The sequence below is a fragment of the Acipenser ruthenus genome, chromosome 44 (genome assembly GCF_902713425.1).
Source record: "Acipenser ruthenus chromosome 44, fAciRut3.2 maternal haplotype, whole genome shotgun sequence".
Classification (NCBI taxonomy): domain Eukaryota; kingdom Metazoa; phylum Chordata; class Actinopteri; order Acipenseriformes; family Acipenseridae; genus Acipenser; species Acipenser ruthenus.
The window spans coordinates 4,563,619-4,585,784 of record NC_081232.1 but is presented as its reverse complement, the minus strand read 5'-3'; the positions used below and the strand labels follow the sequence as shown (position 1 = coordinate 4,585,784).

Sequence of the window (22,166 nt, the reverse complement as noted above, 5' to 3'; positions counted from 1 at the left end):
AAAGGAAATTTTGGAGGAATCACCCCCAGCTCACTAAACATAAAAGTCATGAAAGCAGAAATGCAATCTCCTGCTGCCACACCACCTTGAATAAGCCTGATCTCGTCTGATCTCAGAAGCTAAGCAATGTTGGGCTTGGTTAGTACTTGGATGGGAGACCACCTGGGAATATCAAGTGCTGCAGGCATTACATTTTTGTAATTACATTTTACAATTGAAATGTGTGGAGGACAAAAGGAAATTTTGGAGGAATCACCCCCAGTTCACTAAACATAAAAGTCATGAAAGCAGAAATGCAATCGCCTGCGGCCACACCACCTTGAATAAGCCTGATCTCGTCTGATCTCAGAAGCTAAGCAATGTTGGGCTTGGTTAGTACTTGGATGGGAGACCACCTGGGAATATCAAGTGCTGCAGGCATTACATTTTACAATTGAAATGTGTGGAGGACAAAAGGAAATTTTGGAGGAATCACCCCCAGCTCACTAAACATAAAAGTCATGAAAGCAGAAATGCAATCGCCTGCGGCCACACCACCTTGAATAAGCCTGATCTCGCCTGATCTCAGAAGCTAAGCAATGTTGGGCTTGGTTAGTACTTGGATGGGAGACCACCTGGGAATATCAAGTGCTGCAGGCATTACATTTTTGTAATTACATTTTACAATTGAAATGTGTGGAGGACAAAAGGAAATTTTGGAGGAATCACCCCCAGCTCACTAAACATAAAAGTCATGAAAGCAGAAATGCAATCGCCTGCGGCCACACCACCTTGAATAAGCCTGATCTCGCCTGATCTCAGAAGCTAAGCAATGTTGGGCTTGGTTAGTACTTGGATGGGAGACCACCTGGGAATATCAAGTGCTGCAGGCATTACATTTTACAATTGAAATGTGTGGAGGACAAAAGGAAATTTTGGAGGAATCACCCCCAGCTCACTAAACATAAAAGTCATGAAAGCAGAAATGCAATCGCCTGCGGCCACACCACCTTGAATAAGCCTGATCTCGTCTGATCTCAGAAGCTAAGCAATGTTGGGCTTGGTTAGTACTTGGATGGGAGACCACCTGGGAATATCAAGTGCTGCAGGCATTACATTTTACTATTGAAATGTGTGGAGGACAAAAGGAAATTTTGGAGGACTCACCCCCAGCTCACTAAACATAAAAGTCATGAAAGCAGAAATGCAATCGCCTGCGGCCACACCACCTTGAATAAGCCTGATCTCGCCTGATCTCGTCTGATCTCAGAAGCTAAGCAATGTTGGGCTTGGTTAGTACTTGGATGGGAGACCACCTGGGAATATCAAGTGCTGCAGGCATTACATTTTACAATTGAAATGTGTGGAGGACAAAAGGAAATTTTGGAGGAATCACCCCCAGCTCACTAAACATAAAAGTCATGAAAGCAGAAATGCAATCGCCTGCGGCCACACCACCTTGAATAAGCCTGATCTCGTCTGATCTCAGAAGCTAAGCAATGTTGGGCTTGGTTAGTACTTGGATGGGAGACCACCTGGGAATATCAAGTGCTGCAGGCATTACATTTTACAATTGAAATGTGTGGAGGACAAAAGGAAATTTTGGAGGAATCACCCCCAGCTCACTAAACATAAAAGTCATGAAAGCAGAAATGCAATCGCCTGCGGCCACACCACCTTGAATAAGCCTGATCTCGTCTGATCTCAGAAGCTAAGCAATGTTGGGCTTGGTTAGTACTTGGATGGGAGACCACCTGGGAATATCAAGTGCTGCAGGCATTACATTTTACAATTGAAATGTGTGGAGGACAAAAGGAAATTTTGGAGGACTCACCCCCAGCTCACTAAACATAAAAGTCATGAAAGCAGAAATGCAATCGCCTGCGGCCACACCACCTTGAATAAGCCTGATCTCGCCTGATCTCGCCTGATCTCAGAAGCTAAGCAATGTTGGGCTTGGTTAGTACTTGGATGGGAGACCACCTGGGAATATCAAGTGCTGCAGGCATTACATTTTTGTAATTACATTTTACAATTGAAATGTGTGGAGGACAAAAGGAAATTTTGGAGGAATCACCCCCAGCTCACTAAACATAAAAGTCATGAAAGCTGAAATGCAATCGCCTGCGGCCACACCACCTTGAATAAGCCTGATCTCATCTGATCTCAGAAGCTAAGCAATGTTGGGCTTGGTTAGTACTTGGATGGGAGACCACCTGGGAATATCAAGTGCTGCAGGCATTACATTTTTGTAATTACATTTTACAATTGAAATGTGTGGAGGACAAAAGGACATTTTGGAGGAATCACCCCCAGCTCACTAAACATAAAAGTCATGAAAGCAGAAATGCAATCGCCTGCGGCCACACCACCTTGAATAAGCCTGATCTCGTCTGATCTCAGAAGCTAAGCAATGTTGGGCTTGGTTAGTACTTGGATGGGAGACCACCTGGGAATATCAAGTGCTGCAGGCATTACATTTTACAATTGAAATGTGTGGAGGACAAAAGGAAATTTTGGAGGAATCACCCCCAGCTCACTAAACATAAAAGTCATGAAAGCAGAAATGCAATCGCCTGCGGCCACACCACCTTGAATAAGCCTGATCTCGTCTGATCTCAGAAGTTAAGCAATGTTGGGCTTGGTTAGTACTTGGATGGGAGACCACCTGGGAATATCAAGTGCTGCAGGCATTACATTTTTGTAATTACATTTTACAATTGAAATGTGTGGAGGACAAAAGGAAATTTTGGAGGAATCACCCCCAGCTCACTAAACATAAAAGTCATGAAAGCAAAAATGCAATCGCCTGCGGCCACACCACCTTGAATAAGCCTGATCTCGTCTGATCTCAGAAGCTAAGCAATGTTGGGCTTGGTTAGTACTTGGATGGGAGACCACCTGGGAATATCAAGTGCTGCAGGCATTACATTTTTGTAATTACATTTTACAATTGAAATGTGTGGAGGACAAAAGGAAATTTTGGAGGACTCACCCCCAGCTCACTAAACATAAAAGTCATGAAAGCAGAAATGCAATCGCCTGCGGCCACACCACCTTGAATAAGCCTGATCTCGTCTGATCTCAGAAGCTAAGCAATGTTGGGCTTGGTTAGTACTTGGATGGGAGACCACCTGGGAATATCAAGTGCTGCAGGCATTACATTTTACAATTGAAATGTGTGGAGGACAAAAGGAAATTTTGGAGGAATCACCCCCAGCTCACTAAACATAAAAGTCATGAAAGCAGAAATGCAATCACCTGCGGCCACACCACCTTGAATAAGCCTGATCTCGTCTTATCTCAGAAGCTAAGCAATGTTGGGCTTGGTTAGTACTTGGATGGGAGACCACCTGGGAATATCAAGTGCTGCAGGCATTACATTTTTGTAATTACATTTTACAATTGAAATGTGTGGAGGACAAAAAGAAATTTTGGAGGAATCACCCCCAGCTCACTAAACATAAAGGTCATGAAAACAGAAATGCAATCGCCTGCGGCCACACCACCTTGAATAAGCCTGATCTCAGAAGCTAAGCAATGTTGGGCTTGGTTAGTACTTGGATGGGAGACCACCTGGGAATATCAAGTGCTGCAGGCATTACATTTTTGTAATTACATTTTACAATTGAAATGTGTGGAGGACAAAAGGAAATTTTGGAGGAATCACCCCCAGCTCACTAAACATAAAAGTCATGAAAGCAGAAATGCAATCGCCTGCGGCCACACCACCTTGAATAAGCCTGATCTCGTCTGATCTCAGAAGCTAAGCAATGTTGGGCTTGGTTAGTACTTGGATGGGAGACCACCTGGGAATATCAAGTGCTGCAGGCATTACATTTTACAATTGAAATGTGTGGAGGACAAAAGGAAATTTTGGAGGAATCACCCCCAGCTCACTAAACATAAAAGTCATGAAAGCAGAAATGCAATCGCCTGCGGCCACACCACCTTGAATAAGCCTGATCTCAGAAGCTAAGCAATGTTGGGCTTGGTTAGTACTTGGATGGGAGACCACCTGGGAATATCAAGTGCTGCAGGCATTACATTTTACAATTGAAATGTGTGGAGGACAAAAGGAAATTTTGGAGGGATCACCCCCAGCTCACTAAACATAAAAGTCATGAAAGCAGAAATGCAATCGCCTGCGGCCACACCACCTTGAATAAGCCTGATCTCGTCTGATCTCAGAAGCTAAGCAATGTTGGGCTTGGTTAGTACTTGGATGGGAGACCACCTGGGAATATCAAGTGCTGCAGGCATTACATTTTACAATTGAAATGTGTGGAGGACAAAAGGAAATTTTGGAGGACTCACCCCCAGCTCACTAAACATAAAAGTCATGAAAGCAGAAATGCAATCGCCTGCGGCCACACCACCTTGAATAAGCCTGATCTCGTCTGATCTCAGAAGCTAAGCAATGTTGGGCTTGGTTAGTACTTGGATGGGAGACCACCTGGGAATATCAAGTGCTGCAGGCATTACATTTTACAATTGAAATGTGTGGAGGACAAAAGGAAATTTTGGAGGAATCACCCCCAGCTCACTAAACATAAAAGTCATGAAAGCAGAAATGCAATCGCCTGCGGCCACACCACCTTGAATAAGCCTGATCTCGTCTGATCTCAGAAGCTAAGCAATGTTGGGCTTGGTTATTACTTGGATGGGAGACCACCTGGGAATATCAAGTGCTGCAGGCATTACATTTTTGTAATTACATTTTACAATTGAAATGTGTGGAGGACAAAAAGAAATTTTGGAGGAATCACCCCCAGCTCACTAAACATAAAGGTCATGAAAACAGAAATGCAATCGCCTGCGGCCACACCACCTTGAATAAGCCTGATCTCAGAAGCTAAGCAATGTTGGGCTTGGTTAGTACTTGGATGGGAGACCACCTGGGAATATCAAGTGCTGCAGGCATTACATTTTTGTAATTACATTTTACAATTGAAATGTGTGGAGGACAAAAGGAAATTTTGGAGGAATCACCCCCAGCTCACTAAACATAAAAGTCATGAAAGCAGAAATGCAATCACCTGCGGCCACACCACCTTGAATAAGCCTGATCTCGTCTGATCTCAGAAGCTAAGCAATGTTGGGCTTGGTTAGTACTTGGATGGGAGACCACCTGGGAATATCAAGTACTGCAGGCATTACATTTTTGTAATTACATTTTACAATTGAAATGTGTGGAGGACAAAAGGAAATTTTGGAGGAATCACCCCCAGCTCACTAAACATAAAAGTCATGAAAGCAGAAATGCAATCGCCTGCGGCCACACCACCTTGAATAAGCCTGATCTCGTCTGATCTCAGAAGCTAAGCAATGTTGGGCTTAATTAGTACTTGGATGGGAGACCACCTGGGAATATCAAGTGCTGCAGGGATTACATTTTTGTAATGACATTTTACAATGGAAATGTGTGGAGGACAAAAGGAAATTTTGGAGGAATCACCCCCAGCTCACTAAACATAAAAGTCATGAAAGCAGAAATGCAATCGCCTGCGGCCACACCATCTTAAATAAGCCTGATCTCAGAAGCTAAGCAATGTTGGGCTTGGTTAGTACTTGGATGGGAGACCACCTGGGAATATCAAGTGCTGCAGGCATTACATTTTTGTAATTACATTTTACAATTGAAATGTGTGGAGGACAAAAGGAAATTTTGGAGGAATCACCCCCAGCTCACTAAACATAAAAGTCATGAAAGCAGAAATGCAATCGCCTGCGGCCACACCACCTTGTATAAGCCTGATCTCAGAAGCTAAGCAATGTTGGGCTTGGTTAGTACTTGGATGGGAGACCACCTGGGAATATCAAGTGCTGCAGGCATTACATTTTACAATTGAAATGTGTGGAGGACAAAAGGAAATTTTGGAGGAATAACCCCCAGCTCACTAAACATAAAAGTCATGAAAGCAGAAATGCAATCTCCTGCGGCCACACCACCTTGAATAAGCCTGATCTCAGAAGCTAAGCAATGTTGGGCTTGGTTAGTACTTGGATGGGAGACCACCTGGGAATATCAAGTGCTGCAGGCATTACATTTTACAATTGAAATGTGTGGAGGACAAAAAGAAATTTTGGAGGAATCACCCCCAGCTCACTAAACATAAAAGTCATGAAAGCAGAAATGCAATCGCCTGTGGCCACACCACCTTGAATAAGCCTGTTCTCGTCTGATCTCAGAAGCTAAGCAATGTTGGGCTTGGTTAGTAGTTGGATGGGAGACCACCTTGGAATATCAAGTGCTGCAGGCATTACATTTTTGTAATTACATTTTACAATTGAAATGTGTGGAGGACAAAAGGAAATTTTGGAGGAATCACCCCCAGCTCACTAAACATAAAAGTCATGAAAGCAGAAATGCAATCGCCTGCGGCCACACCACCTTGAATAAGTCTGATCGCGCCTGATCTTGTCTGATCTCAGAAGCTAAGCAATGTTGGGCTTTGTTAGTACTTGGATGGGAGACCACCTGGGAATATCAAGTGCTGCAGGACATACATTTTTGTAATTACATTTTTGTTATTACATTTTACAATTGAAATGTGTGGAGGACAAAAGGAAATTTTGGAGGAATCACCCCCAGCTCACTAAACATAAAAGTCATGAAAGCAGAAATGCAATCGCCTGTGGCCACACCACCTTGAATAAGCCTGTTCTCGTCTGATCTCAGAAGCTAAGCAATGTTGGGCTTGGTTAGTAGTTGGATGGGAGACCACCTTGGAATATCAAGTGCTGCAGGCATTACATTTTTGTAATTACATTTTACAATTGAAATGTGTGGAGGACAAAAGGAAATTTTGGAGGAATCACCCCCAGCTCACTAAACATAAAAGTCATGAAAGCAGAAATGCAATCGCCTGCGGCCACACCACCTTGAATAAGTCTGATCGCGCCTGATCTTGTCTGATCTCAGAAGCTAAGCAATGTTGGGCTTTGTTAGTACTTGGATGGGAGACCACCTGGGAATATCAAGTGCTGCAGGACATACATTTTTGTAATTACATTTTTGTTATTACATTTTACAATTGAAATGTGTGGAGGACAAAAGGAAATTTTGGAGGAATCACCCCCAGCTCACTAAACATAAAAGTCATGAAAGCAGAAATGCAATCGCCTGCGGCCACACCACCTTGAATAAGCCTGTTCTCGTCTGATCTCAGAAGCTAAGCAATGTTGGGCTTGGTTAGTACTTGGATGGGAGACCACCTTGGAATATCAAGTGCTGCAGGCATTACATTTTTGTAATTACATTTTACAATTGAAATGTGTGGAGGACAAAAGGAAATTTTGGAGGAATCACCCCCAGCTCACTAAACATAAAAGTCATGAAAGCAGAAATGCAATCGCCTGCGGCCACACCACCTTGAATAAGCCTGATCTCAGAAGCTAAGCAATGTTGGGCTTGGTTAGTACTTGGATGGGAGACCACCTGGGAATATCAAGTGCTGCAGGCATTACATTTTTGTAATTACATTTTACAATTGAAATGTGTGGAGGACAAAAGGAAATTTTGGAGGAATCACCCCCAGCTCACTAAACATAAAAGTCATGAAAGCAGCATTGAAATCGCCTGCGGCCACACCACCTTGAATAAGCCTGATCTCGTCTGATCTCAGAAGCTAAGCAATGTTGGGCTTGGTTAGTACTTGGATGGGAGACCACCTGGGAATGTCAAGTGCTGCAGGCATTACATTTTACAATTGAAATGTGTGGAGGACAAAAGGAAATTTTGGAGGAATCACCCCCAGCTCACTAAACATAAACGTCATGAAAGCAGAAAGGCAATTGCCTGCGGCCACACCACCTTGAATAAGCCTGATCTCGTCTGATCTCAGAAGCTAAGCAATGTTGGGCTTGGTTAGTACTTGGATGGGAGACCACCTGGGAATATCAAGTGCTGCAGGCATTACATTTTACAATTGAAATGTGTGGAGGACAAAAGGAAATTTTGGAGGAATCACCCCCAACTCACTAAACATAAAAGTCATGAAAGCAGCAATGCAATCGCCTGCGGCCACACCACCTTGAATAAGCCTGATCTCGTCTGATCTCAGAAGATAAGCAACGTTGGGCTTGTTAGTACTTGGATGGGAGACCACCTGGGAATATCAAGTGCTGCAGGCATTACATTTTTGTAATTACATTTTACAATTGAAATGTGTGGAGGACAAAAGGAAATTTTGGAGGAATCACCCCCAGCTCACTAAACATAAAAGTCATGAAAGCAGCAAAGCACTCGCCTGCGGCCACACCACCTTGAATAAGCCTGATCTCGTCTGATCTCAGAAGCTAAGCAATGTTGGGCCTGGTTAGTACTTGGATGGGAGACCACCTGGGAATATCAAGTGCTGCAGGTATTACGTTTTTGTAATTACATTTTACAATTGAAATGTGTGGAGGACAAAAGGAAATTTTGGAGGAATCACCCCCAGCTCACTAAACATAAAAGTCATGAAAGCAGCATTGAAATCGCCTGCGGCCACACCACCTTGAATAAGCCTGATCTCGTCTGATCTCAGAAGCTAAGCAATGTTGGGCTTGGTTAGTACTTGGATGGGAGACCACCTGGGAATATCAAGTGCTGCAGGCATTACATTTTACAATTGAAATGTGTGGAGGACAAAAGGAAATTTTGGAGGAATCACCCGCAGCTCACTAAACATAAAAGTCATGAAAGCAGCAATGCAATCGCCTGCGGCCACACCACCTTGAATAAGCCTGATCTCGCCTGATCTCGCCTGATCTCGCCTGATCTCAGAAGCTAAGCAATGTTGGGCTTGGTTAGTACTTGGATGGGAGACCACCTGGGAATATTAAGTGCTGCAGGCATTATATTTTTGTAATTACATTTTACAATTGAAATGTGTGGAGGACAAAAGGAAATTTTGGAGGAATCACCCCCAGCTCACTAAACATAAAAGTCATGAAAGTAGCAATGCAATCGCCTGCGGCCACACCACCTTGAATAAACATGATCTCGTCTGATCTCAGAAGCTAAGCAATGTTGGGCTTGGTTAGTACTTGGATGGGAGACCACCTGGGAATATCAAGTGCTGCAGGCATTACATTTTTGTAATTACATTTTACAATTGAAATGTGTGGAGGACAAAAGGAAATTTTGGAGGAATCACCCCCAGCTCACTAAACATAAAAGTCATGAAAGCAGAAATGCAATCGCCTGCGGCCACACCACCTTGAATAAGCCTGATCTCAGAAGCTAAGCAATGTTGGGCATGGTTAGTACGTGGATGGGAGACCACCTGGGAATATCAAGTGCTGCAGGCATTACATTTTTGTAATTACATTTTACAATTGAAATGTGTGGAGGACAAAAGGAAATTTTGGAGGAATCACCCCCAGCTCACTAAACATAAAAGTCATGAAAGCAGAAATGCAATCGCCTGCGGCCACACCACCTTGAATAAGCCTGATCTCGTCTGATCTCAGAAGCTAAGCAATGTTGCGCTTGGTTAGTACTTGGATGGGAGACCACCTGGGAATATCAAGTGCTGCAGGCATTACATTTTTGTAATTACATTTTACAATTGAAATGTGTGGAGGACAAAAGGAAATTTTGGAGGAATCACCCCCAGCTCACTAAACATAAAAGTCATGAAAGCAGCAATGCAATCGCCTGCGGCTACACCACCTTTAATAAGCCTGATCTCGTCTCATCTCAGAAGCTAAGCAATGTTTGGCTTGGTTAGTACTTGGATGGGAGACCACCTGGTAATATCAAGTGCTGCTGGCATTACATTTTTGTAATTACATTTTACAATTGAAATGTGTGGAGGACAAAAGGAAATTTTGGAGGAATCACCCCCAGCTCACTAAACATAAAAGTCATGAAAGCAGCAACGCAATTGCCTGCGGCCACACCACCTTGAATAAGCCTGATCTCGTCTGATCTCAGAAGCTAAGCAATGTTGGGCTTGGTTAGTACTTGGATGGGTGACCACCTGGGAATATCAAGTGCTGCAGGCATTACATTTTTGTAATTACATTTTACAATTGAAATGTGTGGAGGACAAAAGGAAATTTTGGAGGAATCACCCCCAGCTCACTATACATAAAAGTCATGAAAGCAGCAATGCAATCGCCTGCTTCCACACCACCTTGAATAAGCCTGATCTCGTCTGATCTCAGAAGCTAAGCAATGTTGGGCTTGGTTAGTAGTTGGATGGGAGACCACCTGGGAATATCAAGTGCTGCAGGCATTACATTTTACAATTGAAATGTTTGGAGGACAAAAGGAAATTTTGGAGGAATCACCCCCAGCTCACTAAACATAAAAGTCATGAAAGCAGAAATGCAATCGCCTGCGGCCACACCACCATGTATAAGCCTGATCTCGTCTGATCTCAGAAGCTAAGCAATGTTGGGCTTGGTTAGTACGTGGATGGGAGACCACCTGGGAATATCAAGTGCTGCAGGCATTACATTTTTGTAATTACATTTTACAATTGAAATGTGTGGAGGACAAAAGGAAATTTTGGAGGAATCACCCCCAGCTCACTAAACATAAAAGTCATGAAAGCAGAAATGCAATCGCCTGCGGCCACACCACCTTGAATAAGCCTGCTCTCGTCTGATCTGAGAAGCTAAGCAATGTTGCGCTTGGTTAGTACTTGGATGGGAGACCACCTGGGAATATCAAGTGCTGCAGGCATTACATTTTTGTAATTACATTTTACAATTGAAATGTGTGGAGGACAAAAGGAAATTTTGGAGGAATCACCCCCAGCTCACTAAACATAAAAGTCATGAAAGCAGCAATGCAATCGCCTGCGGCTACACCACCTTTAATAAGCCTGATCTTGTTTCATCTCAGAAGCTAAGCAATGTTTGGCTTGGTTAGTACTTGGATGGGAGACCACCTGGTAATATCAAGTGCTGCTGGCATTACATTTTTGTAATTACATTTTACAATTGAAATGTGTGGAGGACAAAAGGAAATTTTGGAGGAATCACCCCCAGCTCACTAAACATAAAAGTCATGAAAGCAGAAATGCAATCGCCTGCGGCCACACCACCTTGAATAAGCCTGATCTCGTCTGATCTCAGAAGCTAAGCAATGTTGGGCTTGGTTAGTACTTGGATGGGTGACAACCTGGGAATATCAAGTGCTGCAGGCATTACATTTTTGTAATTACATTTTACAATTGAAATGTGTGGAGGACAAAAGGAAAGTTTGGAGGAATCACCACCAGCTCACTATACATAAAAGTCATGAAAGCAGCAATGCAATCGCCTGCGGCCACACCACCTTGAATAAGCCTGATCTCGTCTGATCTCAGAAGCTAAGCAATGTTGGGCTTGGTTAGTACTTGGATGGGAGACCACCTGGGAATATCAAGTGCTGCAGGCATTACATTTTACAATTGAAATGTGTGGAGGACAAAAGGAAATTTTGGAGGAATCACCCCCAGCTCACTAAACATAAAAGTCATGAAAGCAGAAATGCAATCGCCTGCGGCCACACCACCTTGAATAAGTCTGATCTCAGAAGCTAAGCAATGTTGGGCTTGGTTAGTACTTGGATGGGAGACCACCTGGGAATATCAAGTGCTGCAGGCATTACATTTTTGTAATTACATTTTACAATTGAAATGTGTGGAGGACAAAAGGAAATTTTGGAGGAATCACCCCCAGCTCACTAAACATAAAAGTCATGAAAGCAGCAATGCAATCTCCTGCGGCCACACCACCTTGAATAAGCCTGATCTCGTCTGATCACAGAAGCTAAGCAATGTTTGGCTTGGTTAGTACTTGGATGGGAGACCACCTTGGAATATCAAGTGCTGCAGGCATTACATTTTTGTAATTACATTTTACAATTGAAATGTGTGGAGGACAAAAGGAAATTTTGGAGGAATCACCCCCAGCTCACTAAACATAAAAGTCATGAAAGCAGAAATGCAATCGCCTGTAGCCACACCACCTTGAATAAGCCTGATCTCGTCTGATCTCGTCTGATCTCAGAAGCTAAGCAATGTTGGGCTTGGTTAGTACTTGGATGGGAGACCACCTGGGAATATCAAGTGCTGCAGGCATTACATTTTACAATTGAAATGTGTGGAGGACAAAAGGAAATTTTGGAGGAATCACCCCCAGCTCACTAAACATAAAAGTCATGAAAGAAGAAATTCAATCGCCTGCGGCCACACCACCTTGAATAAGCCTGATCTCGTCTGATCTCAGAAGCTAAGCAATGTTGGGCTTGGTTAGTACTTGGATGGGAGACCACCTGGGAATATCAAGTGCTGCAGGCATTACATTTTACAATTGAAATGTGTGGAGGACAAAAGGAAATTTTGGAGGAATCACCCCCAGCTCACTAAACATAAGAGTCATGAAAGCAGAAATGCAACCGCCTGCGGCCACACCACCTTGAATAAGCCTGATCTCGTCTGATCTCAGAAGCTAAGCAATGTTGGGCTTGGTTAGTACTTGGATGGGAGACCACCTGGGAATATCAGGTGCTGCAGGCATTACATTTTACAATTGAAATATGTGGAGGACAAAAGGAAATTTTGGAGGAATCACCCCCAGCTCACTAAACATAAAAGTCATGAAAGCAGAAATGCAATCGCCTGCGGCCACACCACCTTGAATAAGCCTGATCTCGTCTTATCTCAGAAGCTAAGCAATGTTGGGCTTGATTAGTACTTGGATGGGAGACCACCTGGGAATGTCAAGTGCTGCAGGCATTACATTTTACAATTGAAATGTGTGGAGGACAAAAGGAGATTTTGGAGGAATGACCCCAAGCTCACTAAACATAAAAGTCATGAAAGCAGAAATGCAATCGCCTGCGGCCACACCACCTTGAATAAGCCTGATCTCGCCTGATCTCGTCTGATCTCAGAAGCTAAGCAATGTTGGGCTTGGTTAGTACTTGGATGGGAGACCACCTGGGAATATCAAGTGCTGCAGGCATTACATTTTACAATTGAAATGTGTGGAGGACAAAAGGAAATTTTGGAGGAATCACCCCCAGCTCACTAAACATAAAAGTCATGAAAGAAGAAATGCAATCGCCTGCGGCCACACCACCTTGAATAAGCCTGATCTCGTCTGATCTCAGAAGCTAAGCAATGTTGGGCTTGGTTAGTACTTGGATGGGAGACCACCTGGGAATATCAAGTGCTGCAGGCATTACATTTTACAATTGAAATGTGTGGAGGACAAAAGGAAATTTTGGAGGAATCACCCCCAGCTCACTAAACATAAGAGTCATGAAAGCAGAAATGCAACCGCCTGCGGCCACACCACTGAATAAGCCTGATCTCGTCTGATCTCAGAAGCTAAGCAATGTTGGGCTTGGTTAGTACTTGGATGGGAGATCACCTGGGAATATCAGGTGCTGCAGGCATTACATTTTACAATTGAAATGTGTGGAGGACAAAAGGACATTTTGGAGGAATCACCCCCAGCTCACTAAACATAAAAGTCATGAAAGCAGAAATGCAATCGCCTGCGGCCACACCACCTTGAAAAAGCCTGATCTCGCCTGATCTCGTCTGATCTCAGAAGCTAAGCAATGTTGGGCTTGGTTAGTACTTGGATGGGAGACCACCTGGGAATATCATGTGCTGCAGGCATTACATTTTACAATTGAAATGTGTGGACAAAAGGAAATTTTGGAGGAATCACCCCCAGCTCACTAAACATAAAAGTCATGAAAGCAGCAATGCAATCGCATGCGGCCGCACCACCTTGAATAAGCCTGATCTCAGAAGCTAAGCAATGTTGGGCTTGGTTAGTACTTGGATGGGAGACCACCTGCTAATATCAAGTACTGCAGGCATAACATTTTTGTAATTACATTTTACAATTGAAATGTGTGGACGACAGAAGGAAATTTTGGAGGAATCACCCCCAGCTCACTAAACATAAAAGTCATGAAAGCAGAAATGCAATCGCCTGCGGCCACACCACCTTGAATAAGCCTGATCTCGTCTGATCTCAGAAGCTAAGCAATTCTGGGCTTGGTTAGTACTTGGATGGGAGACCACCTGGGAATATCAAGTGCTGCAGGCATTACATTTTTGTAATAACATTTTACAATTGAAATGTGTGGAGGACAAAAGGAAATTTTGGAGGAATCACCCCCAGCTCACTAAACATAAAAGTCATGAAAGCAGAAATGCAATCGCCTGCGGCCACACCACCTTGAATAAGCCTGATCTCGCCTGATCTCGTCTGATCTCAGAAGCATTAGCAATGTTGGGCTTGGTTAGTACTTGGATGGGAGACCACCTGGGAATATCAAGTGCTGCAGGCATTACATTTTACAATTGAAATGTGTGGAGGACAAAAGGAAATTTTGGAGGAATCACCCCCAGCTCACTAAACATAAAAGTCATGAAAGCAGAAATGCAATCGCCTGCGGCCACACCACCTTGAATAAGCCTGATCTCGTCTGATCTCAGAAGCTAAGCAATGTTGGGCTTGGTTAGTACTTGGATGGGAGACCACCTGGGAATATCAAGTGCTGCAGGCATTACATTTTACAATTGAAATGTGCGGAGGACAAAAGGAAATTTTGGAGGAATCACCCCCAGCTCACTAAACATAAAAGTCATGAAAGCAGCAATGCAATCGCCTGCGGCCACACCACCTTGAATAAGCCTGATCTCGTCTGATCTCAGAAGCTAAGCAATGTTGGGCTTGGTTAGTACTTGGATGGGAGTCCACCTGGGAATATCAAGTGCTGCAGGCATTACATTTTACAATTGAAATGTGTGGAGGACAAAAGGAAATTTTGGAGGAATCACCCCAGCTCACTAAACATAAAAGTCATGAAAGCAGAAATGCAATCGCCTGCGGCCACACCACCTTGAATAAGCCTGATCTCGTCTGATCTCAGAAACTAAGCAATGTTGGGCTTGGTTAGTACTTGTATGGGAGACCACCTGGGAATATCAAGTGCTGCAGGCATTACATTTTACAATTGAAAAGTGTGGAGGACAAAAGGAAATTTTGGAGGAATCACCCCCAGCTCACTAAACATAAAAGTCATGAAAGCAGAAATGCAATCTCCTGCGGCCACACCACCTTGAATAAGCCTGATCTCGTCTGATCTCAGAAGCTAAGCAATGTTGGGCTTGGTTAGTACTTGGATGGGAGACCACTTGGGAATATCAAGTGCTGCAGGCATTACATTTTACAATTGAAATGTGTGGAGGAGAAAAGGAAATTTTGGAGGAATCACCCCCAGCTCACGAAACATAAAAGTCATGAAAGCAGAAATGCAATCTCCTGCGGCCACACCACCTTGAATAAGCCTGATCTCGTCTGATCTCAGAAGCTAAGCAATGTTGGGCTTGGTTAGTACTTGGATGGGAGACCACCTGGGAATATCAAGTGCTGCAGGTATTACGTTTTTTTAATTACATTTTACAATTGAAATGTGTGGAGGACAAAAGGAAATTTTTGAGGAATCACCCCCAGCTCACTAAACATAAAAGTCATGAAAGCAGAAATGCAATCGCCTGCGGCCACACCACCTTGAATATGCCTGATCTCGTATGATCTCAGAAGCTAAGCAATGTTGGGCTTGGTTAGTACTTGGATGGGAGACCACCTGGGAATATCAAGTGCTGCAGGCATTACATTTTACAATTGAAATGTGTGGAGGACAAAAGGAAATTTTGGAGGAATCACCCCCAGCTCACTAAACATAAAAGTCATGAAAGCAGAAATGCGATTGCCTGCGGCAACAACACCTTGCATAAGCCTGGTCTCGTCTGATCTCAGAAGCTAAGCAATTTTGGGTTTGGTTAGTGCTTGGATGGGAGACCACCTGGGAATATCAAGTGCTGCAGGCATTACATTTTACAATTGAAATGTGTGGAGGACAAAAGGAAATTTTGGAGGAATCACCCCCAGCTCACTAAACATAAAAGTCATGAAAGCAGAACTGCAATCGCCTGCGGCCACAACACCTTGAATAAGCCTGATCTTCTCTGATCTCAGAAGCTATGCAATGTTGGGCTTGGTTAGTATTTGGATGGAATATCAAGTGCTGCAGGCATTACATTTTTGTAATTACATTTTACAATTGAAATGTGTGGAGGACAAAAGGAAATTTTGGAGGAGTCACCCCCAGCTAACTAAACATAAAAGTCATGAAAGCAAAAATGCAATCGCCTGCGGCCACACCACCTTGAATAAGCCTGATCTCGTCTGATCTCAGAAGCTAAGCAATGTTGGGCTTGGTTAGTACTTGGATGGGAGACCACCTGGGAATATCAAGTGCTGCAGGCATTACATTTTTGTAATTACAATTGAAATGTGTGGAGGACAAAATGAAATTTTGGAGGAATCACCCCCAGCTCACTAAACATAAAAGTCATGAAAGCAGAAATGCAATCGCCTGCGGCCACACCACCTTGAATAAGCCTGTTCTGGTCTGATTTCAGAAGCTAAGCAATGTTGGGCTTGGTTAGTACTTGGACGGGAGACCACCTGGGAATATCAAGTGCTGCAGGCATTACATTTTACAATTGAAATGTGTGGAGGACAAAAGGAAATTTTGGAGGAATCACCCCCAGCTCACTAAACATAATAGTCATGAAAGCAGAAATGCAATCGCCTGCGGCCACACCACCTTGAATAAGCCTGTTCTCGTCTGATCTCAGAAGCTAAGCAATGTTGGGCTTGGTTAGTACTTGGACGGGAGACCACCTGGGAATATCAAGTGCTGCAGGCATTACATTTTACAATTGAAATGTGTGGAGGACAAAAGGAAATTTTGGAGGAATCACCCCCAGCTCACTAAACATAAAAGTCATGAAAGCAGAAATGCGATTGCCTGCGGCAACAACACCTTGCATAAGCCTGGTCTCGTCTGATCTCAGAAGCTAAGCAATTTTGGGTTTGGTTAGTGCTTGGATGGGAGACCACCTGGGAATATCAAGTGCTGCAGGCATTACATTTTTGTAATTACATTTTACAATTGAAATGTGTGGAGGACAAAAGAAAATTTTGGAGGAATCACCCCCAGCTCACTAAACATAAAAGTCATGAAAGCAGAAATGCAATCGCCTGCGGCCACACCACACCACACCACCTTGAATACGCATGATCTCGTCTGATCTCAGAAGCTAAGCAATGTTGGGCTTGTTTAGCACTTGGATGGGAGACCACCTGGGAATATCAAGTGCTGCAGGCATTACATTTTACAATTGAAATGTGTGGACAAAAGGAAATTTTGGAGGAATCACCCCCAGCTCACTAAACATAAAAGTCATGAAAGCAGAAATGCAGTCGCCTGCGGCCACACCACCTTGAATAAGCCTGATCTGTTCTGATCTCAGAAGCTAAGCAATGTTGGGCTTGGTTAGTACTTGGATGGGAGACCACCTGGGAATATCAAGTGCTGCAGGCATTACATTTTACAATTGAAATGTGTGGAGGACAAAAGGAAATTTTGGAGGAATCACCCCCAGCTCACTTAACATAAAAGTCATGAAAGCAGAAATGCAATCGCCTGCGGCCACACCACCTTGAATAAGCCTGATCTCGTCTGATCTCAGAAGCTAAGCAATGTTGGGCTTGGTTAGTACTTGGATGGGAGACCACCTGGGAATATCAAGTGCTGTAGGCATTACATTTTACAATTGAAATGTGTGGAGGCCAAAGGGAAATTTTGGAGGAATCACCCCCAGCTCCCTAAACATAAAAGTCATGAAAGCAGAAATGCAATCGCCTGCGGCCACACCACCTTGAATAAGCCTGATCTCGTCTGATCTCAGAAGCTAAGCAATGTTGGGCTTGGTTAGTACTTGGATGGGAGACCACCTGGGAATATCAAGTGCTGCAGGCAGTACATTTTACAATTGAAATGTGTGGAGGACAAAAGGAAATTTTGGAGGAATCACCCCCAGCTCACTAAACATAAAAGTCATGAAAGCAGAAATGCAATCGCCTGCGGCCACACCACCTTGAATAAGCCTGATCTCAGAAGCTAAGCAATGTTGGGCTTGGTTAGTACTTGGATGGGAGACCACCTGGGAATATCAAGTGCTGCAGGCATTACATTTTTGTAATTACATTTTACAATTGAAATGTGTGGAGGCCAAAAGGAAATTTTGGAGGAATCACCCCCAGCTCACTAAACATAAAAGTCATGAAAGCAGAAATGCAATCGCCTGCGGCCACACCACCTTGAATAAGCCTGATCTCGTCTGATCTCAGAAGCTAAGCAATGTTGGGCTTGGTTAGTACTTGGATTGGAGACCACCTGGGAATATCAAGTGCTGCAGGCATTACATTTTACAATTGAAATGTGTGGAGGACAAAAGGAAATTTTAGAGGAATCACCCCCAGCTCACTAAACATAAAAGTCATGAAAGCAGAAATGCAATCGCATGCGGCCACACCACCTTGAATAAGCCTGATCTCGTCTGATCTCAGAAGCTAAGCAATGTTGGGCTTGGTTAGTACTTGGATGGGAGACCACCTGGGAATATCAAGTGCTGCAGGAATTACATTTTTGTAATTACATTTTACAATTGAAATGTGTGGAGGACAAAAGGAAATTTTGGAGGAATCACCCCCAGCTCACTAAACATAAAAGTCATGAAAGCAGAAATGCAATCGCCTGCGGCCACACCACCGTGAATAAGCCTGATCTCAGAAGCTAAGTAATGTTGGGCTTGGTTAGTACTTGGATGGGAGACCACCTGGGAATATGAAGTGCTGCAGGCATTACATTTTTGTAATTACATTTTACAATTGAAATGTGTGGAGGACAAAAGGAAATTTTGGAGGAATCACCCCCAGCTCACTAAACATAAAAGTCATGAAAGCAGAAATGCAATCGCCTGTGGCCACACCACCTTGGATAAGCCTGATCTCAGAAGCTAAGCAATGTTGGGCTTGGTTAGTACTTTAATGGGAGACCACCTGGGAATATCAAGTGCTGCAGGCATTACATTTTTGTAATTACATTTTACAATTGAAATGTGTGGAGGACAAAAGGAAATTTTGGAGGAATCACCCCCAGCTCACTAAACATAAAAGTCATGAAAGCAGAAATGCAATCGCCTGCGGCCACACCACCTTGAATAAGCCTGATCTCGTCTGATCTCAGAAGCTAAGCAATGTTGGGCTTGGTTAGTACTTGGATGGGAGACCACCTGGGAATATCAAGTGCTGCAGGCATTACATTTTTGTAATTACATTTTACAATTGAAATGTGTGGACAAAAGGAAATTTTGGAGGAATCACCCCCAGCTCACTAAACATAAAAGTCATGAAAGCAGAAATGCAATCGCCTGCGGCCACACCACCTTGAATAAGCCTCATCTCAGAAGCTAAGCAATGTTGGGCTTGGTTAGTACTTGGATGGGAGACCACCTGGGAATATCAAGTGCTGCAGGCATTACTTTTTTGTAATTACATTTTACAATTGAAATGTGTGGACAAAAGGAAATTTTGGAGGAATCACCCCCAGCTCACTAAACATAAAAGTCATGAAAGCAGAAATGCAATCGCCTGCGGCCACACCACCTTGAATAAGCCTGATCTCAGAAGCTAAGCAATGTTGGGCTTGGTTAGTACTTGGATGGGAGACCACCTGTGAATATCAAGTGCTGCAGGCATTACTTTTTTGTAATTACATTTTACAATTGAAATGTGTGGAGGACAAAAGGAAATTTTGGAGGAATCACCCCCAGCTCACTAAACATAAAAGTCATGAAAGCAGAAATGCAATCGCCTGCGGCCACACCACCTTGAATAAGCCTGATCTCAGAAGCTAAGCAATGTTGGGCTTGGTTAGTACTTGGATGGGAGACCACCTGGGAATATCAAGTGCTGCAGGCATTACATTTTTGTAATTACATTTTACAATTGAAATGTGTGGAGGACAAAAGGAAATTTTGGAGGAATCACCCCCAGCTCACTAAACATAAAAGTCATGAAAGCAGAAATGCAATCGCCTGCGGCCACACCACCTTGAATAAGCCTGATCTCAGAAGCTAAGCAATGTTGGGCTTGGTTAGTACTTGGATGGGAGACCACCTGGGAATATCAAGTGCTGCAGGCATTACATTTTTGTAATTACATTTTACAATTGAAATGTGTGGAGGACAAAAGGAAATTTTGGAGGAATCACCCCCAGCTCACTAAACATAAAAGTCATGAAAGCAGAAATGCAATCGCCTGCGGCCACACCACCTTGAATAAGCCTGATCTCAGAAGCTAAGCAATGTTGGGATTGGTTAGTACTTGGATGGGAGACCACCTGGGAATATCAAGTGCTGCAGGCATTACATTTTTGTAATTACATTTTACAATTGAAATGTGTGGAGGACAAAAGGAAATTTTGGAGGAATCACCCCCAGCTCACTAAACATAAAAGTCATGAAAGCAGAAATGCAATCGCCTGCGGCCACACCACCTTGAATAAGCCTGATCTCAGAAGCTAAGCAATGTTGGGCTTGGTTAGTACTTGGATGGGAGACCACCTGGGAATATCAAGTGCTGCAGGCATTACATTTTTGTAATTACATTTTACAATTGAAATGTGTGGAGGACAAAAGGAAATTTTGGAGGAATCACCCCCAGCTCACTAAACATAAAAGTCATGAAAGCAGAAATGCAATCGCCTGCGGCCACACCACCTTGAATAAGCCTGATCTCGTCTGATCTCAGAAGCTAAGCAATGTTGGGCTTGGTTAGTACTTGGATGGGAGACCACCTGGGAATATCAAGTGCTGCAGGCATTACATTTTTGTAATTACATTTTACAATTGAAATGTGTGGAGGACAAAAGGAAATTTTGGAGGAATCACCCCCAGCTCACTAAACATAAAAGTCATGAAAGCAGAAAAGCAATCGCCTGCGGCCACACCACCTTGAATAAGCCTGATCTCGTCTGATCTCAGAAGCTAAGCAATGTTGGGCTTGGTTAGTACTTGGATGGGAGACCACCTGGGAATATCAAGTGCTGCAGGCATTACATTTTACAATTGAAATGTGTGGAGGACAAAAGGAAATTTTGGAGGAATCACCCCCAGCTCCCTAAACATAAAAGTCATGAAAGCAGAAATGCAATCGCCTGCGGCCACACCACCTTGAATAAGCCTGATCTCAGAAGCTAAGCAATGTTGGGCTTGGTTAGTACTTGGATGGGAGACCACCTGGGAATATCAAGTGCTGCAGGCATTACATTTTTGTAATTACATTTTACAATTGAAATGTGTGGACAAAAGGAAATTTTGGAGGAATCACCCCCAGCTCACTAAACATAAAAGTCATGAAAGCAGAAATGCAATCGCCTGTGGCCACACCACCTTGAATAAGCCTGACCTCGTCTGATCTCAGAAGCTAAGCAATGTTGGGCTTGGTTAGTACTTGGATGGGAGACCACCTGGGAATATCAAGTGCTGCAGGCATTACATTTTTGTAATTACATTTTACAATTGAAATGTGTGGAGGCCAAAAGGAAATTTTGGAGGAATCACCCCCAGCTCACTAAACATAAAAGTCATGAAAGCAGAAATGCAATCGCCTGCGGCCACACCACCTTGAATAAGCCTGATCTCGTCTGATCTCAGAAGCTAAGCAATGTTGGGCTTGGTTAGTACTTGGATGGGAGACCACCTGGGAATATCAAGTGCTGCAGGCATTACATTTTTGTAATTACATTTTACAATTGAAATGTGTGGAGGACAAAAGGAAATTTTGGAGGAATCACCCCCAGCTCACTAAACATAAAAGTCATGAAAGCAGAAATGCAATCGCCTGCGGCCACACTACCTTGAATAAGCCTGATCTCATCTGATCTCAGAAGCTAAGCAATGTTGGGCTTGGTTAGTACTTGGATGGGAGACCACCTGGGAATATCAAGTGCTGCAGGCATTACATTTTTGTAATTACATTTTACAATTGAAATGTGTGGAGGACAAAAGGAAATTTTGGAGGAATCACCCCCAGCTCACTAAACATAAAAGTCATGAAAGCAGAAATGCAATCGCCTGCAGCCACACCACCTTGAATAAGACTGATCTCGTCTGATCTCAGAAGCTAAGCAATGGTGGGCTTGGTTAGTACTTGGTTGAGAGACCACCTGGGAATATCAAGTGCTGCAGGCATTACATTTTACAATTGAAATGTGTGGAGGACAAAAGGAAATTTTGGAGGAATCACCCCCAGCTCAC

The 22,166-nt window shown here is 43.5% G+C and overlaps 50 non-coding genes and 45 pseudogenes across 50 annotated transcripts; all 95 read left to right on the top strand.

The window, feature by feature from the left end:
- The first annotated feature begins 68 nt into the window (after positions 1–68).
- Positions 69–187, top strand: LOC131712762 (5S ribosomal RNA). Its single transcript, XR_009314651.1, has one exon. It is a non-coding gene; the product is annotated as a 5S ribosomal RNA (ribosomal RNA).
- A 114-nt stretch (positions 188–301) lies between these two features.
- LOC131717972 (5S ribosomal RNA) lies at positions 302–420 on the top strand. Its single transcript, XR_009316866.1, has one exon. It is a non-coding gene; the product is annotated as a 5S ribosomal RNA (ribosomal RNA).
- A 100-nt stretch (positions 421–520) lies between these two features.
- On the top strand, positions 521–639 carry LOC131711617 (5S ribosomal RNA). The gene has a single exon (XR_009313503.1). It is a non-coding gene; the product is annotated as a 5S ribosomal RNA (ribosomal RNA).
- Positions 640–753: 114 nt separating this feature from the next.
- Positions 754–872, top strand: LOC131711616 (5S ribosomal RNA). Its single transcript, XR_009313502.1, has one exon. It is a non-coding gene; the product is annotated as a 5S ribosomal RNA (ribosomal RNA).
- Positions 873–972: 100 nt separating this feature from the next.
- Positions 973–1,091, top strand: LOC131717971 (5S ribosomal RNA). Its single transcript, XR_009316865.1, has one exon. It is a non-coding gene; the product is annotated as a 5S ribosomal RNA (ribosomal RNA).
- Positions 1,092–1,191: 100 nt separating this feature from the next.
- Positions 1,192–1,320, top strand: LOC131713327 (5S ribosomal RNA; annotated as a pseudogene).
- Positions 1,321–1,420: 100 nt separating this feature from the next.
- LOC131717970 (5S ribosomal RNA) lies at positions 1,421–1,539 on the top strand. Its single transcript, XR_009316864.1, has one exon. It is a non-coding gene; the product is annotated as a 5S ribosomal RNA (ribosomal RNA).
- Positions 1,540–1,639: 100 nt separating this feature from the next.
- Positions 1,640–1,758, top strand: LOC131717969 (5S ribosomal RNA). The gene has a single exon (XR_009316863.1). It is a non-coding gene; the product is annotated as a 5S ribosomal RNA (ribosomal RNA).
- Positions 1,759–1,858: 100 nt separating this feature from the next.
- Positions 1,859–1,987, top strand: LOC131713927 (5S ribosomal RNA; annotated as a pseudogene).
- A 114-nt stretch (positions 1,988–2,101) lies between these two features.
- On the top strand, positions 2,102–2,220 carry LOC131717735 (5S ribosomal RNA). The gene has a single exon (XR_009316626.1). It is a non-coding gene; the product is annotated as a 5S ribosomal RNA (ribosomal RNA).
- Positions 2,221–2,334: 114 nt separating this feature from the next.
- LOC131717968 (5S ribosomal RNA) lies at positions 2,335–2,453 on the top strand. The gene has a single exon (XR_009316862.1). It is a non-coding gene; the product is annotated as a 5S ribosomal RNA (ribosomal RNA).
- A 100-nt stretch (positions 2,454–2,553) lies between these two features.
- On the top strand, positions 2,554–2,672 carry LOC131717322 (5S ribosomal RNA). Its single transcript, XR_009316207.1, has one exon. It is a non-coding gene; the product is annotated as a 5S ribosomal RNA (ribosomal RNA).
- A 114-nt stretch (positions 2,673–2,786) lies between these two features.
- Positions 2,787–2,905, top strand: LOC131717966 (5S ribosomal RNA). Its single transcript, XR_009316860.1, has one exon. It is a non-coding gene; the product is annotated as a 5S ribosomal RNA (ribosomal RNA).
- Positions 2,906–3,019: 114 nt separating this feature from the next.
- On the top strand, positions 3,020–3,138 carry LOC131717965 (5S ribosomal RNA). Its single transcript, XR_009316859.1, has one exon. It is a non-coding gene; the product is annotated as a 5S ribosomal RNA (ribosomal RNA).
- Positions 3,139–3,238: 100 nt separating this feature from the next.
- Positions 3,239–3,357, top strand: LOC131713830 (5S ribosomal RNA; annotated as a pseudogene).
- Positions 3,358–3,471: 114 nt separating this feature from the next.
- Positions 3,472–3,580, top strand: LOC131714987 (5S ribosomal RNA; annotated as a pseudogene).
- Positions 3,581–3,694: 114 nt separating this feature from the next.
- Positions 3,695–3,813, top strand: LOC131717964 (5S ribosomal RNA). The gene has a single exon (XR_009316858.1). It is a non-coding gene; the product is annotated as a 5S ribosomal RNA (ribosomal RNA).
- A 100-nt stretch (positions 3,814–3,913) lies between these two features.
- Positions 3,914–4,022, top strand: LOC131714986 (5S ribosomal RNA; annotated as a pseudogene).
- Positions 4,023–4,122: 100 nt separating this feature from the next.
- Positions 4,123–4,241, top strand: LOC131717963 (5S ribosomal RNA). The gene has a single exon (XR_009316857.1). It is a non-coding gene; the product is annotated as a 5S ribosomal RNA (ribosomal RNA).
- A 100-nt stretch (positions 4,242–4,341) lies between these two features.
- LOC131717962 (5S ribosomal RNA) lies at positions 4,342–4,460 on the top strand. The gene has a single exon (XR_009316856.1). It is a non-coding gene; the product is annotated as a 5S ribosomal RNA (ribosomal RNA).
- Positions 4,461–4,560: 100 nt separating this feature from the next.
- Positions 4,561–4,679, top strand: LOC131712178 (5S ribosomal RNA). The gene has a single exon (XR_009314070.1). It is a non-coding gene; the product is annotated as a 5S ribosomal RNA (ribosomal RNA).
- A 114-nt stretch (positions 4,680–4,793) lies between these two features.
- LOC131714985 (5S ribosomal RNA) lies at positions 4,794–4,902 on the top strand (annotated as a pseudogene).
- Positions 4,903–5,016: 114 nt separating this feature from the next.
- Positions 5,017–5,135, top strand: LOC131712587 (5S ribosomal RNA). The gene has a single exon (XR_009314478.1). It is a non-coding gene; the product is annotated as a 5S ribosomal RNA (ribosomal RNA).
- A 114-nt stretch (positions 5,136–5,249) lies between these two features.
- On the top strand, positions 5,250–5,368 carry LOC131712926 (5S ribosomal RNA). The gene has a single exon (XR_009314814.1). It is a non-coding gene; the product is annotated as a 5S ribosomal RNA (ribosomal RNA).
- A 114-nt stretch (positions 5,369–5,482) lies between these two features.
- Positions 5,483–5,591, top strand: LOC131716187 (5S ribosomal RNA; annotated as a pseudogene).
- A 114-nt stretch (positions 5,592–5,705) lies between these two features.
- Positions 5,706–5,814, top strand: LOC131715363 (5S ribosomal RNA; annotated as a pseudogene).
- A 100-nt stretch (positions 5,815–5,914) lies between these two features.
- Positions 5,915–6,023, top strand: LOC131715594 (5S ribosomal RNA; annotated as a pseudogene).
- Positions 6,024–6,123: 100 nt separating this feature from the next.
- LOC131714160 (5S ribosomal RNA) lies at positions 6,124–6,242 on the top strand (annotated as a pseudogene).
- A 114-nt stretch (positions 6,243–6,356) lies between these two features.
- LOC131715462 (5S ribosomal RNA) lies at positions 6,357–6,485 on the top strand (annotated as a pseudogene).
- Positions 6,486–6,613: 128 nt separating this feature from the next.
- LOC131714159 (5S ribosomal RNA) lies at positions 6,614–6,732 on the top strand (annotated as a pseudogene).
- A 114-nt stretch (positions 6,733–6,846) lies between these two features.
- On the top strand, positions 6,847–6,975 carry LOC131715461 (5S ribosomal RNA; annotated as a pseudogene).
- Positions 6,976–7,103: 128 nt separating this feature from the next.
- Positions 7,104–7,222, top strand: LOC131713358 (5S ribosomal RNA; annotated as a pseudogene).
- Positions 7,223–7,336: 114 nt separating this feature from the next.
- LOC131714984 (5S ribosomal RNA) lies at positions 7,337–7,445 on the top strand (annotated as a pseudogene).
- A 114-nt stretch (positions 7,446–7,559) lies between these two features.
- Positions 7,560–7,678, top strand: LOC131710219 (5S ribosomal RNA). Its single transcript, XR_009312089.1, has one exon. It is a non-coding gene; the product is annotated as a 5S ribosomal RNA (ribosomal RNA).
- Positions 7,679–7,778: 100 nt separating this feature from the next.
- LOC131717961 (5S ribosomal RNA) lies at positions 7,779–7,897 on the top strand. The gene has a single exon (XR_009316855.1). It is a non-coding gene; the product is annotated as a 5S ribosomal RNA (ribosomal RNA).
- A 100-nt stretch (positions 7,898–7,997) lies between these two features.
- Positions 7,998–8,115, top strand: LOC131713003 (5S ribosomal RNA). The gene has a single exon (XR_009314890.1). It is a non-coding gene; the product is annotated as a 5S ribosomal RNA (ribosomal RNA).
- Positions 8,116–8,229: 114 nt separating this feature from the next.
- LOC131712657 (5S ribosomal RNA) lies at positions 8,230–8,348 on the top strand. Its single transcript, XR_009314548.1, has one exon. It is a non-coding gene; the product is annotated as a 5S ribosomal RNA (ribosomal RNA).
- A 114-nt stretch (positions 8,349–8,462) lies between these two features.
- Positions 8,463–8,581, top strand: LOC131717960 (5S ribosomal RNA). Its single transcript, XR_009316854.1, has one exon. It is a non-coding gene; the product is annotated as a 5S ribosomal RNA (ribosomal RNA).
- A 100-nt stretch (positions 8,582–8,681) lies between these two features.
- LOC131714359 (5S ribosomal RNA) lies at positions 8,682–8,820 on the top strand (annotated as a pseudogene).
- A 114-nt stretch (positions 8,821–8,934) lies between these two features.
- LOC131710710 (5S ribosomal RNA) lies at positions 8,935–9,053 on the top strand. The gene has a single exon (XR_009312592.1). It is a non-coding gene; the product is annotated as a 5S ribosomal RNA (ribosomal RNA).
- Positions 9,054–9,167: 114 nt separating this feature from the next.
- Positions 9,168–9,276, top strand: LOC131716336 (5S ribosomal RNA; annotated as a pseudogene).
- Positions 9,277–9,390: 114 nt separating this feature from the next.
- LOC131712877 (5S ribosomal RNA) lies at positions 9,391–9,509 on the top strand. The gene has a single exon (XR_009314764.1). It is a non-coding gene; the product is annotated as a 5S ribosomal RNA (ribosomal RNA).
- A 114-nt stretch (positions 9,510–9,623) lies between these two features.
- On the top strand, positions 9,624–9,742 carry LOC131716476 (5S ribosomal RNA; annotated as a pseudogene).
- Positions 9,743–9,856: 114 nt separating this feature from the next.
- On the top strand, positions 9,857–9,975 carry LOC131718212 (5S ribosomal RNA). The gene has a single exon (XR_009317109.1). It is a non-coding gene; the product is annotated as a 5S ribosomal RNA (ribosomal RNA).
- A 114-nt stretch (positions 9,976–10,089) lies between these two features.
- Positions 10,090–10,208, top strand: LOC131713974 (5S ribosomal RNA; annotated as a pseudogene).
- Positions 10,209–10,308: 100 nt separating this feature from the next.
- On the top strand, positions 10,309–10,427 carry LOC131713481 (5S ribosomal RNA; annotated as a pseudogene).
- A 114-nt stretch (positions 10,428–10,541) lies between these two features.
- LOC131715861 (5S ribosomal RNA) lies at positions 10,542–10,660 on the top strand (annotated as a pseudogene).
- Positions 10,661–11,007: 347 nt separating this feature from the next.
- LOC131712705 (5S ribosomal RNA) lies at positions 11,008–11,126 on the top strand. The gene has a single exon (XR_009314596.1). It is a non-coding gene; the product is annotated as a 5S ribosomal RNA (ribosomal RNA).
- A 114-nt stretch (positions 11,127–11,240) lies between these two features.
- Positions 11,241–11,359, top strand: LOC131717959 (5S ribosomal RNA). The gene has a single exon (XR_009316853.1). It is a non-coding gene; the product is annotated as a 5S ribosomal RNA (ribosomal RNA).
- A 100-nt stretch (positions 11,360–11,459) lies between these two features.
- On the top strand, positions 11,460–11,568 carry LOC131715778 (5S ribosomal RNA; annotated as a pseudogene).
- Positions 11,569–11,682: 114 nt separating this feature from the next.
- Positions 11,683–11,801, top strand: LOC131715333 (5S ribosomal RNA; annotated as a pseudogene).
- A 114-nt stretch (positions 11,802–11,915) lies between these two features.
- Positions 11,916–12,044, top strand: LOC131713953 (5S ribosomal RNA; annotated as a pseudogene).
- A 100-nt stretch (positions 12,045–12,144) lies between these two features.
- On the top strand, positions 12,145–12,263 carry LOC131717958 (5S ribosomal RNA). Its single transcript, XR_009316852.1, has one exon. It is a non-coding gene; the product is annotated as a 5S ribosomal RNA (ribosomal RNA).
- A 100-nt stretch (positions 12,264–12,363) lies between these two features.
- LOC131709959 (5S ribosomal RNA) lies at positions 12,364–12,482 on the top strand. The gene has a single exon (XR_009311823.1). It is a non-coding gene; the product is annotated as a 5S ribosomal RNA (ribosomal RNA).
- A 100-nt stretch (positions 12,483–12,582) lies between these two features.
- On the top strand, positions 12,583–12,701 carry LOC131713229 (5S ribosomal RNA; annotated as a pseudogene).
- Positions 12,702–12,801: 100 nt separating this feature from the next.
- On the top strand, positions 12,802–12,930 carry LOC131713326 (5S ribosomal RNA; annotated as a pseudogene).
- Positions 12,931–13,030: 100 nt separating this feature from the next.
- Positions 13,031–13,149, top strand: LOC131717957 (5S ribosomal RNA). The gene has a single exon (XR_009316851.1). It is a non-coding gene; the product is annotated as a 5S ribosomal RNA (ribosomal RNA).
- A 100-nt stretch (positions 13,150–13,249) lies between these two features.
- On the top strand, positions 13,250–13,366 carry LOC131714167 (5S ribosomal RNA; annotated as a pseudogene).
- A 100-nt stretch (positions 13,367–13,466) lies between these two features.
- On the top strand, positions 13,467–13,595 carry LOC131713888 (5S ribosomal RNA; annotated as a pseudogene).
- A 320-nt stretch (positions 13,596–13,915) lies between these two features.
- LOC131712604 (5S ribosomal RNA) lies at positions 13,916–14,034 on the top strand. Its single transcript, XR_009314495.1, has one exon. It is a non-coding gene; the product is annotated as a 5S ribosomal RNA (ribosomal RNA).
- A 114-nt stretch (positions 14,035–14,148) lies between these two features.
- Positions 14,149–14,278, top strand: LOC131715698 (5S ribosomal RNA; annotated as a pseudogene).
- Positions 14,279–14,378: 100 nt separating this feature from the next.
- On the top strand, positions 14,379–14,497 carry LOC131717956 (5S ribosomal RNA). Its single transcript, XR_009316849.1, has one exon. It is a non-coding gene; the product is annotated as a 5S ribosomal RNA (ribosomal RNA).
- A 100-nt stretch (positions 14,498–14,597) lies between these two features.
- Positions 14,598–14,716, top strand: LOC131710572 (5S ribosomal RNA). Its single transcript, XR_009312452.1, has one exon. It is a non-coding gene; the product is annotated as a 5S ribosomal RNA (ribosomal RNA).
- A 99-nt stretch (positions 14,717–14,815) lies between these two features.
- On the top strand, positions 14,816–14,934 carry LOC131711414 (5S ribosomal RNA). Its single transcript, XR_009313297.1, has one exon. It is a non-coding gene; the product is annotated as a 5S ribosomal RNA (ribosomal RNA).
- A 100-nt stretch (positions 14,935–15,034) lies between these two features.
- Positions 15,035–15,153, top strand: LOC131711280 (5S ribosomal RNA). The gene has a single exon (XR_009313163.1). It is a non-coding gene; the product is annotated as a 5S ribosomal RNA (ribosomal RNA).
- Positions 15,154–15,253: 100 nt separating this feature from the next.
- Positions 15,254–15,372, top strand: LOC131710776 (5S ribosomal RNA). Its single transcript, XR_009312658.1, has one exon. It is a non-coding gene; the product is annotated as a 5S ribosomal RNA (ribosomal RNA).
- A 114-nt stretch (positions 15,373–15,486) lies between these two features.
- On the top strand, positions 15,487–15,605 carry LOC131719263 (5S ribosomal RNA). The gene has a single exon (XR_009318160.1). It is a non-coding gene; the product is annotated as a 5S ribosomal RNA (ribosomal RNA).
- A 100-nt stretch (positions 15,606–15,705) lies between these two features.
- On the top strand, positions 15,706–15,824 carry LOC131716435 (5S ribosomal RNA; annotated as a pseudogene).
- A 320-nt stretch (positions 15,825–16,144) lies between these two features.
- LOC131717955 (5S ribosomal RNA) lies at positions 16,145–16,263 on the top strand. The gene has a single exon (XR_009316848.1). It is a non-coding gene; the product is annotated as a 5S ribosomal RNA (ribosomal RNA).
- Positions 16,264–16,370: 107 nt separating this feature from the next.
- Positions 16,371–16,489, top strand: LOC131715298 (5S ribosomal RNA; annotated as a pseudogene).
- A 100-nt stretch (positions 16,490–16,589) lies between these two features.
- On the top strand, positions 16,590–16,708 carry LOC131713401 (5S ribosomal RNA; annotated as a pseudogene).
- Positions 16,709–16,808: 100 nt separating this feature from the next.
- On the top strand, positions 16,809–16,927 carry LOC131716434 (5S ribosomal RNA; annotated as a pseudogene).
- A 114-nt stretch (positions 16,928–17,041) lies between these two features.
- Positions 17,042–17,170, top strand: LOC131716271 (5S ribosomal RNA; annotated as a pseudogene).
- Positions 17,171–17,267: 97 nt separating this feature from the next.
- Positions 17,268–17,386, top strand: LOC131712924 (5S ribosomal RNA). The gene has a single exon (XR_009314812.1). It is a non-coding gene; the product is annotated as a 5S ribosomal RNA (ribosomal RNA).
- A 100-nt stretch (positions 17,387–17,486) lies between these two features.
- LOC131711107 (5S ribosomal RNA) lies at positions 17,487–17,605 on the top strand. Its single transcript, XR_009312989.1, has one exon. It is a non-coding gene; the product is annotated as a 5S ribosomal RNA (ribosomal RNA).
- A 100-nt stretch (positions 17,606–17,705) lies between these two features.
- Positions 17,706–17,824, top strand: LOC131717954 (5S ribosomal RNA). Its single transcript, XR_009316847.1, has one exon. It is a non-coding gene; the product is annotated as a 5S ribosomal RNA (ribosomal RNA).
- A 100-nt stretch (positions 17,825–17,924) lies between these two features.
- Positions 17,925–18,033, top strand: LOC131714983 (5S ribosomal RNA; annotated as a pseudogene).
- Positions 18,034–18,147: 114 nt separating this feature from the next.
- Positions 18,148–18,266, top strand: LOC131712842 (5S ribosomal RNA). Its single transcript, XR_009314730.1, has one exon. It is a non-coding gene; the product is annotated as a 5S ribosomal RNA (ribosomal RNA).
- Positions 18,267–18,366: 100 nt separating this feature from the next.
- LOC131713070 (5S ribosomal RNA) lies at positions 18,367–18,485 on the top strand. Its single transcript, XR_009314958.1, has one exon. It is a non-coding gene; the product is annotated as a 5S ribosomal RNA (ribosomal RNA).
- Positions 18,486–18,599: 114 nt separating this feature from the next.
- Positions 18,600–18,708, top strand: LOC131716506 (5S ribosomal RNA; annotated as a pseudogene).
- Positions 18,709–18,822: 114 nt separating this feature from the next.
- On the top strand, positions 18,823–18,931 carry LOC131715992 (5S ribosomal RNA; annotated as a pseudogene).
- Positions 18,932–19,045: 114 nt separating this feature from the next.
- On the top strand, positions 19,046–19,164 carry LOC131717953 (5S ribosomal RNA). The gene has a single exon (XR_009316846.1). It is a non-coding gene; the product is annotated as a 5S ribosomal RNA (ribosomal RNA).
- A 111-nt stretch (positions 19,165–19,275) lies between these two features.
- LOC131716292 (5S ribosomal RNA) lies at positions 19,276–19,384 on the top strand (annotated as a pseudogene).
- A 111-nt stretch (positions 19,385–19,495) lies between these two features.
- Positions 19,496–19,604, top strand: LOC131715531 (5S ribosomal RNA; annotated as a pseudogene).
- A 114-nt stretch (positions 19,605–19,718) lies between these two features.
- LOC131714982 (5S ribosomal RNA) lies at positions 19,719–19,827 on the top strand (annotated as a pseudogene).
- A 114-nt stretch (positions 19,828–19,941) lies between these two features.
- On the top strand, positions 19,942–20,050 carry LOC131714981 (5S ribosomal RNA; annotated as a pseudogene).
- A 114-nt stretch (positions 20,051–20,164) lies between these two features.
- Positions 20,165–20,273, top strand: LOC131716216 (5S ribosomal RNA; annotated as a pseudogene).
- Positions 20,274–20,387: 114 nt separating this feature from the next.
- On the top strand, positions 20,388–20,496 carry LOC131714980 (5S ribosomal RNA; annotated as a pseudogene).
- Positions 20,497–20,610: 114 nt separating this feature from the next.
- LOC131717952 (5S ribosomal RNA) lies at positions 20,611–20,729 on the top strand. Its single transcript, XR_009316845.1, has one exon. It is a non-coding gene; the product is annotated as a 5S ribosomal RNA (ribosomal RNA).
- Positions 20,730–20,843: 114 nt separating this feature from the next.
- Positions 20,844–20,962, top strand: LOC131717951 (5S ribosomal RNA). The gene has a single exon (XR_009316844.1). It is a non-coding gene; the product is annotated as a 5S ribosomal RNA (ribosomal RNA).
- Positions 20,963–21,062: 100 nt separating this feature from the next.
- On the top strand, positions 21,063–21,171 carry LOC131714979 (5S ribosomal RNA; annotated as a pseudogene).
- A 111-nt stretch (positions 21,172–21,282) lies between these two features.
- LOC131712544 (5S ribosomal RNA) lies at positions 21,283–21,401 on the top strand. Its single transcript, XR_009314435.1, has one exon. It is a non-coding gene; the product is annotated as a 5S ribosomal RNA (ribosomal RNA).
- A 114-nt stretch (positions 21,402–21,515) lies between these two features.
- On the top strand, positions 21,516–21,634 carry LOC131717950 (5S ribosomal RNA). The gene has a single exon (XR_009316843.1). It is a non-coding gene; the product is annotated as a 5S ribosomal RNA (ribosomal RNA).
- Positions 21,635–21,748: 114 nt separating this feature from the next.
- On the top strand, positions 21,749–21,867 carry LOC131709964 (5S ribosomal RNA). The gene has a single exon (XR_009311828.1). It is a non-coding gene; the product is annotated as a 5S ribosomal RNA (ribosomal RNA).
- A 114-nt stretch (positions 21,868–21,981) lies between these two features.
- LOC131714253 (5S ribosomal RNA) lies at positions 21,982–22,100 on the top strand (annotated as a pseudogene).
- Positions 22,101–22,166: the final 66 nt, after the last annotated feature.